Below are 10000 nucleotides of genomic sequence, written 5' to 3' on the forward strand. Positions count from 1 at the left end.
CCAACAGGACCACATCATCTGCAAAAAGCAGTGACCCAATCCTGAGGTCACCAAACCGGACCCCCTCCACACCCTGGCTGCACCTAGAAATCCTGTCCATAAAGATTATGAACAGGATCGGTGACAAAGGGCAGCCCTGGCGGAGTCCAACCCTCACTGGAAACAAGTCCGACATGGTCGAATGCCTTCTCCAAGTCCACAAAACACATGTGGACTGGTTGGGCCCCATGCACCCTCAAGCATCCTGCAGAGGGAGTAGAGCTGGTCCACTGTTCCACGGCCCGGACGAAAACCACACTGCTCCTCCTGAATCCGAGGTTCGACTATCCGACGGACCCTCCTCTCCAGCACCCCCGAATAGACCTTACCAGGGAGGCTGAGGAGTGTGATCCCCCAATAGTAGCTGCACTCTGCTTGGCCTGCCGGTACCTGCCTGCTGCCTCCGGAGTCCCAAAGGCCAATAAGGTCCTATAGGACTCCTTCAGCTCAACAGGCACCGACCACCTTGCGGCCACAGCTCCGTCAGTCACCTTAACAATGGAGGCACGGAACATGGCCCACTCGGACTCAATGTCCCCCGCCTCCTCGATACGTGGTCGAAGCTCTCCCGGAGGTGGGAGTTGAAACTCTCACAACAGGATGAAAATAAAACAGGATTCAACAAAACTCAACTTCTAAATGTCCAAATTCTCTGATTCCAGCTTTTTAAATGTGAATATCTTCTGGTTTCTTTCGTCCTCTATGACAGTAAACTGAATATATTTGAGTTGTGGACATAAAAAGACATGTAAGGACGCCATCTTGGACTTTAGGAAACACTTTATGAACCAAACAACTACATTTAATGAAGTTAGTTTTAGGCATCCTCAACAGCGGTCAATCAGGCTCCAGCTCCATCCCTAAATGTCTAAATGTTAAATTCTTTTCTGACATATGAACCAAACAACTAAATGTAATGAAGTTAAAATAATCATTATTTGCAGCCCTGTACATTAATAATAATCACTCATCATAGATTTTCTTGGTTTTATGTGGCTGCGTTAAGAAACCTCCAACAAACAAACTGGAACACAGAAAGGATCATTCTTGACCTGATATTCAGAACAGCATCAGCAGACCTGCATAATCAGCTCTGATGAAATCTGATAATAATCTGAAAATAATAAACACAATGAACTCTTTGTATGGTATTAGTAAAGGTGAGATATTTGCCAGATATGAAAATGATAAACACAATGAACTCTTTGCATGTTGCCAGTATAGGTGAGGAAAGATGTAAATAACCTCCAGCAGCATATCATCAGTCACAGACTCAGAGAGAGACGCAGATACAAACAGACGATGATGGAGAAAGTTCTTCTCGGCATCATAGCTGCGTCAGGTAAGACTTTTATTTATTTCTATATGTGTAGTTTTAAATGTCATTAATTTCCCTTATTATTATTATTATTATTATTATTATTATTATTATTATTAATATTATACATTGTGGTATCTTAGTGATTGTAACATGTACAGCACTGTGACAACTTTAAACACAATGACTTTAGTGTTACAGTGCTTTTCTATTAACTGACACACTAAATACAAAATGATAGTTGGAGTTTTTTATGTTCACATCAATAACCTTTTACTGACAAAAGTAATGACACACCTGAATACACTGAAATGTTATTTTAGGTGGTATTTAATCAATGTGCATGTGTGTCATCACAGTGCTGTGTGTGGTCTCGTCACACGTTCAGCGTCAGTACCACTTTGTTTATGAGAGGAAGAACATGACTGAAGCTCAGAGTTACTGCAGAGACAAATACACAGACCTGGCCACGATAGACGACATGGAGGATGTGAAGACCCTGACAGACATGGTGGATTTACACAAATTGGGCCTCGATGAAAACGGCGATGCGGTGAATTCACTTTTCACTACTGTTCACTCTGTATCTGTTAAATTTGCATTTGTGACAATGACAGTATGTAAGTGAGAGGTGTCACACACACTGAGCTGCTGCTTTAGTACATTTTCTTCAGGCTATGATGAACATTTTAGTACAAATGTTCCACTTTCTTGGTAAATATGACCCAATGACTTTGTTTTTTAGTGGGACTTCATATGGGAGCAATAACAGAAAGCTAAATGTGAAATATATGAAAATATGAAAATGGACAACAAAAATACAATATTAGCAAAATGTTTTATTTTGTAGTAATATGACTGAATAAGAATAATAAGGCTTTTTCATATAACTCCTTTCATGTACAAAAAACAGCTCAAAATTATTGACAATTTAAAACAGAAGACAGCAAATCATTTAAATAAGAAAGAATAATTTAAAGTTTAATTTAAAGTTTATTATTATGTAATAATTTAACAGTTTGCTGTGTGTGTACCATTAAATGACTGAAATACTAGAACCAGCAAGTAATACTGCATCAGTTACTTTAGATGAAATCTCTTATAATGTAAGTGAATGGAAATGTTATGCAGAGTATCTTTAAGCTGAGCAAAGACAAAAGTTGTATAACAATCAAATCTTGCTTTCAGACGGCCTGGATAGGACTGTACGATGACGTGAACAGCTGGAGGTGGTCACACACAGATGCAGAGGTTGGGTTCACAAAGTGGCAGCCAACTGCACCAGACAACCACAGGAGTATTCAACACTGCACAGAGATGTATACTACTGGAGAATGGAACGATTTTCCTTGCAACCTAAAACATCAGGCAGTCTGCTCTTATGTGAGAGGTGAGAGTTATCACTAACGGTCCGTTCTTTTCCAGTTACTGTTCAGTTTCCTCCAGATTTGGGCTGAAATAGTCAGTTCCATCAGTGTGATCCCTGCATTCATTTCAAGGTGTGAAGCAGAGTCATGAAGCCAGTTTCTATAAAGCCTGTTGACTCATTGAGCTCCAACATTAACACAGGTCACTGTCTCAGTCAAAGGGGTAAGAAAAGGAGGCAAAGTGGCTCTGATGTGCCTTTATGGATGAATGTGTGCCTCCATGTTCATATGTTCGCTCCACCACTGGATACAGAACGTCTGAAGAGAGAAGTGTAGACGTATGAAGAGCCTGTTAAACAAAACAAACTCTAACATAGTCAGTGTCTTTAATGATTATTGTTACTGACACAGTCCTTTATTGGAGCAGTTCTCAGTGGATTCATAATGACACAGAAATGTTACAGAAACTGTGGCATTCGTCTTTGTTCACTCATGTAAAGTAACAGACAGGAAACACTGATTTTCACTATGGTCTATTTTCAGGGTCAAATGTGACATTTATCCTCATCACTACTACCATGAGTTGGACTGAGGCCCAGAGCTACTGCAGAGCAAACTACACAGACCTGGTCACTGTGAGAAATGAAGCAGAGAACCAGGAGGTGAAGGATCTAGCTGATGGACAACGGGTCTGGATCGGCCTCTTCAGAGACTCCTGGAAGTGGTCTGATGGAAGTAAGTCCTCCTTTAGGTACTGGGCCTCAGGACAACCTGACGGTGGGAAGGAGGAATGTGTGGCAATGAACTTCAACACTGGACGTTGGGGGGACTGGAACTGTGACCAGAACAAACCATTCATTTGTTACAAAGGTAAGTCATGATTCAGTTATCCTTTAAAGGACAGTTCCCAGTGTTCCCAGTGTGTGTTAAGCAGCAGTCAGGTGTCCATATGAACAGTGAAGAGGTTTTCCTCTCTGTAATCATTCCTCCTGTTCATACTGACTATTAAAAGATCTTCAATTGTGCTTCCAGTGTTCAGTGATGGAGGACTGTATCACAGTGTTTCCACACAGTCATTTAAAGTCTCTGATCAGCTTCTATTGAGCTTCATCAGTGTGAGTTAGTCATATCAGTGATATCTGACACATTTACAGTCTGTTTAGCATCAGATTCCCTCTTAGTGTTTCCTGTTTCTCTGTGGTGGAAGTATAGTAACAAAAAGACTTTGCTACTAAAAGAAGAAGTATTGATGCATTGATGTGTTCAGGGCGGGACCCTCTACATGCATGATGAATTTGGTGTAGATGGGACAATGTCTGTAGGAGTTATAAGGACTTCCTGCTTTATGGCGAAGCATCGAAATTGTCCGCACAGCCACGCCCAACAGGAATAAGTCATAAAAAATATTCTGATAACTTTTCATCTCCAATATGTCAAGATGTTTCAGAGCGAATTTGAAGTTGGTGTGATAAACACGTTGAAATATGATGTGTGGAAATGGAGAAAATCGCCAATTGATTCAAAATGGCCGACTTCCAGTTGGTGTTAGGGCATGGGTCCTTGAGACCTTTTTGTGCATCTTGACATGATACATGTGTGTACCAAGTTTTGTGTTTCTCCTTAAATGTGGGGTGAGGTGCCTAATTTTTTAAGAGGGCGCTATATCTAATTGGTCTGGAGCACCTTGGTAGCTGATTGGTTACAGCCCATGCCATGTAATAGCAGCTGTGTCCTCTCAGCCTCTATGCCAACCTCTAACACAAAAAAAGGCCAAAATAACACTTTTGTGCATCTGGACATTATAGATATGCATACTGAATTTAGTTCCTCTACATCAATCTGGAGAGAGGAAATTCACATTTTAGCTGCCCTAGTGGGGCAGTTGAGCCATTTTGCCATACCCATAAAATATCAAATTTTTTCTCCAGATGTGATGCATGTACAAAGCGTCATGACTTTTTGTGCATGTTTAGACCCTAAAAAATGCATTTGTTTTGGAAGAGGAATAATTCCTACAGATACAATAGGGCCTTTGCACTGGGTGCTCGGGCCCTAAATATGGATGAAATGACAAGATATAAACAAAACTACCAAAGTTCCAGCTAGAATCTGATTTGTGTGATCTCATTTATGGCAGTGAGAGGAGCACTAAGGTCAGAGTTATTAGAGAGATACAGCTGTATGTGAAACAACACACCCTCCAACTGATGAAAATATTTTTGCATTTAGTTTTTTTCACTTATTCAAACATTTGGACTATCAGGCTTCACACAATCAAACTGGGATTTTCCTCCTGTGGAGCACTGAGGTTCTTTCCTCGACTGTGTTGGTTTGGTGTTTTGGTGACTTGCTGTTCACCACAGTGGGATGAGAGCTGCAGGACTGGGTGTGGTACCCATCAACTGTATATAAACTGAAGCCAAAACATGTGGTTCTCCCCCTGGTGGCTGGCTGCAGTATTGGTCAGAAGTCCCGTCCCCTCCATGTTAGCAGATGGGACATGAGCCAAACTAAAAAATCAAACTTCACATCAATTACACTTTTCCCAAAGATGGTTTATGTAAGTTTAGGTTATTCTTATCACGCTCACGTTTGTCCATGTCCTCATTTTTCTGATAAATTCATTTTTAATCATTATTTGATGATGTAAAAAGGGGGTTTGATGCAGTAGTGGAAGCAGAAGTTGTATTTTTAGTGAGCCATCTTTTTTCAGAAAAAATGACCCATAAAAATTTTAAAGTAGTAACAAAAACTGACTTTATTGATTCAGTATCTGATAGTTTCATTGTGTTTTCATTGTTCACAGCTCCAACCACTGAAGAACCAACATCAGTCCCATCAGCCTCCACACCAGCAACAACACAGAGTTTAACCTCCAGTTCAGGAAGCTTCACACCTTCATCATCTTTCCCTGAAACCACAGAGCAGTTTGCAGGTACAGGACAGTTCATGTGCATTATGAAGGGATCACTACATTTGAGAATCTCTTCTGTCAACTGTATTAAGAAGACCTGGAAAAGGGAAATCAACGTTCCCTGATACTGCACGTTCTAATATTCATAGTTGTTCAATAAACAGCAGACACGGGTTAATTCAGATGAAAGTGATTCACTGTTTTCATTACTCTAAGGTCATGTTATATTAATTTTACCAGTCTGTCATAAATGTGAATCAAGTGATGGTACATTAATGCATTTAGTTAGAGACTGTCCTCTGAGGGACTTGGCTGTCTTTAGATGCTCAGAGGACTCTTTAACTCTCCCGTCACACATTCAAGCAACAGAAACATGTATTCTCAAAGACAGGAAGACATTCCTCCGTGCTTCAGAAACTGGCTGCATGGACGTGTTTTAGTTCCTCACACGGAGAAACTAAGATTTAATCATTTAAATAACAAATACAAAGAATATCAGGGTCCCTTTTTGCAAAATCTGGACTCACTTTGACAGCATTTGTATTTTTATATATATATAAATATATGATTCTTTCTTTGTTCTGTTTTTGTATATCCTAATTTGAGTTTTAATTGACAATCACATGTGACTCATATGTGCTGTCAGGAGGTTTTGTGTAGTTTACATATTGGTATGAAAATGTGTCACTAAAACAACACTCAGAAGAAAGAGTGAAAACTGATGAAGCCTGTTTGTTTCTTAAAGAGATGATTGAGCCAAAGCACAAGATGCGTGTGGGTCTGAAGATGAACTCCGCTCTGGATCTGAACAACCCTGAGGTGATGGAGGAAGTCTTGAAGCAGGTAACTAACAGGACTACAATGTCAATGTTGTTATGAACTAGAGTCAGAGCCAAGAGCAGGACACACAGCAGGATAATGAGTGGAGGTGTTTATTGCAAGGCTGAATTGTGATGGAGGCTGATGGCAGGGGGAATGGAGCTCAGAGCTGCTGGGCGGCTGAGGATGAGGTGAAGGTGATCCTAAGGCACGAGGAAAAGTCTGATTATTAAACAGCAAAAAAGAAGGAGTAGAGAATTTAGGAGAGTAGCAGAGCCTGAAGTATAGCTAACACTCTGGCATTGTTGGAGAGCTGGGGTTCATGTAAGTGCAGGTAGGTAAGCTGATGAGAGGCAGGTGTGAGTGGCACAGCAGAGCCAGCAGAAAGGGGGGAGAACCACGGCCACGCCAGCTTCACAGACAAAAACAACAAGAAAGAGAGAGACAAACAGGAAGAACACAGAGAAACACTAGGAGTCTGCAGCAGAGCCAGTCACATTCACAACTAATGTCACATTCAATATTACACTATATAACAAGCTGCTAGAACATGCTGCTGTGGAGCCCCTGTGTGTAGTTGTGGCTCCTTGTCATGTTACACATCTTTGAGTTGTTTTGGACAAAAGTTTGTAAAATGAATGAAAATGTGTTTTTTATGTGGCTCATGTCAGTCACAACGGCAGATTTTCTGCTAAACTGGAACTTTTACTCTTCATACTTGAAGTAAATTGAGCTGATTGTAGTTTAGTTCTTTTAATCAGGCAGGATCTGAAATGCAGGACTTTGACTTGTAATGTAGTATTTTTACATTGCTGTATTTGGACTTAAGTAAAGGATCTCAGTCTGTGAGTGATATTCAACACAGTAAATGTTTGTGTATCTCAGCTCAAACAGAGGCTGAAGGAGAAGGGGGTGAATGAAGACGTCAAACTGAGCTGGAAGAAGCAGCCTGATGGAAAAGTCTTCCACAAGGAGAAGAAGAAGAAGAAGAGGAACATTCCACCAAGAGATGAGTTTTAATGCTGTGTAGAAGTTTGTCTGTTTCTACTCAACAGTTTTTTCCTTCATTCTTTAAAAGTGTGATGCTTTGTTCAAAATCTTTGGTGTGATCTTTAAATGATGCAAGTGAGAGTAGTTACAAGCAGCAGTTTCCCTTTAATGGAAATGAAAGGCCGGGGGCTTTTTGTGTAGCAGCCCCTCGGCTCTGGAACAGCCTGCCGAGTCTGTTAGACAGGCTGAGTCTGGATCTTCACTGTGTTTAATCTGCTTTTTATATTTGTATCTGATTATTTGGGGTTTAAATTTGTGCTTAAACTTGGTTCTATTTTAATCTTGCTCTTTTTTAACATCATATGTCCATACGTGAGACAAAGTCTCAATAAAAGATGAGAAGTTTTTGTCTATTATGGAAGATTTTATCCTTCATCCTTTAATCATTTTATGTTTTGTTAAAAATATTTGGTGTGTGATACATATGATGCTCATAAAGTATGTAAATCTATGCTGTAACCTCAGATTTTATTTGTTTGCTCAGACAAAAATTAAAATCTTTATGAAAAGTTAAAGGGTCATTCTGCTGATTTTCTATATTTTTCTTCATGTTTGGCTCCAAACCAACAATGAACTGATCTATTAACAAGTATTGTTAGGGTTAGGGTTAGGAGGCAGAAGCTTTAACTTTGGAAGGATTGCTGTTTCCTGTCACTGCCAGCAGGGGGCAGAAGCTTTAACTCTGAAAGGATTGCTGTTTCCTGTCACTGCCAGCAGGGGGCAGAAGCTTTAACTCTGAAAGGATTGCTGTTTCCTGTCACTGCCAGCAGGGGGCAGAAGCTTTAACTCTGAAGGGATTGCTGTTTCCTGTCACTGCCAGCAGGGGGCAGAAGCTTTAACTCTGAAGGGATTGCTGTTTCCTGTCACTGCCAGCAGGGGGCAGAAGCTTTAACTCTGGATGGATTGCTGTTTGCTTGTATTGTCACTTGGTGGCGCTGTTTGCTTGTGTGTATTCTGCACTTGATTTCAGTAATAAATTTGAAGAATAAAGAAAAGAGAGGATGTAAAGTGAGTGTATTTCCTGTGAAGAAGTAAATATGATGTTGGTAGTGAGGCTTGTGTGCAGCTCTCTGGGCAGAGAGGAGGGAGAAGCAGAGAGAGTGCTGACTAAACACTTCCTATGATAGCTTCAGAAGCTAGCGACGAGCTAACAATACAGCGGTATGAAGAAAGCCTTCAGCACAAGCTGCTGAGCGCCTAATGTCTTACTTTCAAGTGTTATTGTGTGTTTGGGTTGAACTGGTTTTTAAATACAGACTCATCTGTGTTTAAACTGCTCTCCTCCTAACGTATGTAGCAGCAACGTCACCAACGTCTATGATTTACGTTTTTTCTCTGAGCGCATGAAGCCAGCGCCTGTGACGTCACCGCGCGTGGCCGTTGCCTTGGAGACGGTCCGAGTGTTTTGGTGTTGATCCGGTCAGACAGTTAACCAGAAGCAAACAGGTGAGATAAATAACGATTTAAACATTATATTATATTTAATAAGACCACTAACACGCTGCTGATTTAAACATTATATTATATTTAATAAGACAACTAACACGCTGCTGATTTAAACTTTATATTATATTTAATAAGACAACTAACACGCTGCTGATTTAAACTTTATATTATATTTAATAAGACAACTAACACGCTGCTGATTTAAACATTATTATATTTAATAAGACAACTAACACGCTGCTGATTTAAACATTATATTATATTTAATAAGACCACTAACACGCTGCTGATTTAAACATTATTATATTTAATAAGACAACTAACACGCTGCTGATTTAAACATTATTATATTTAATAAGACAACTAACACGCTGCTGATTTAAACATTATATTATATTTAATAAGACAACTAACACGCTGCTGATTTAAACTTTATATTATATTTAATAAGACAACTAACACGCTGCTGATTTAAACATTATTATATTTAATAAGACAACTAACACGCTGCTGATTTAAACTTTATATTATATTTAATAAGACCACTAACACGCTGCTGATTTAAACTTTATATTATATTTAATAAGACAACTAACACGCTGCTGATTTAAACTTTATATTATATTTAATAAGACAACTAACACGCTGCTGATTTAAACTTTATATTATATTTAATAAGACAACTAACACGCTGCTGATTTAAACATTATTATATTTAATAAGACCACTAACACGCTGCTGATTTAAACTTTATATTATATTTAATAAGACAACTAACACGCTGCTGATTTAAACTTTATATTATATTTAATAAGACAACTAACACGCTGCTGATTTAAACTTTATATTATATTTAATAAGACAACTAACACGCTGCTGATTTAAACATTATTATATTTAATAAGACCACTAACATGCTGCTGATTTAAACTTTATATTATATTTAATAAGACAACTAACATGCTGCTGATTTAAACATTATATTATATTTAATAAGACCACTAACACGCTGCTGATTTAAACATTATATTATATTTAATAAGACCA

This window comes from Scomber japonicus, chromosome 4 (assembly GCF_027409825.1).
Source record: "Scomber japonicus isolate fScoJap1 chromosome 4, fScoJap1.pri, whole genome shotgun sequence".
Classification (NCBI taxonomy): Eukaryota; Metazoa; Chordata; class Actinopteri; order Scombriformes; family Scombridae; genus Scomber; species Scomber japonicus.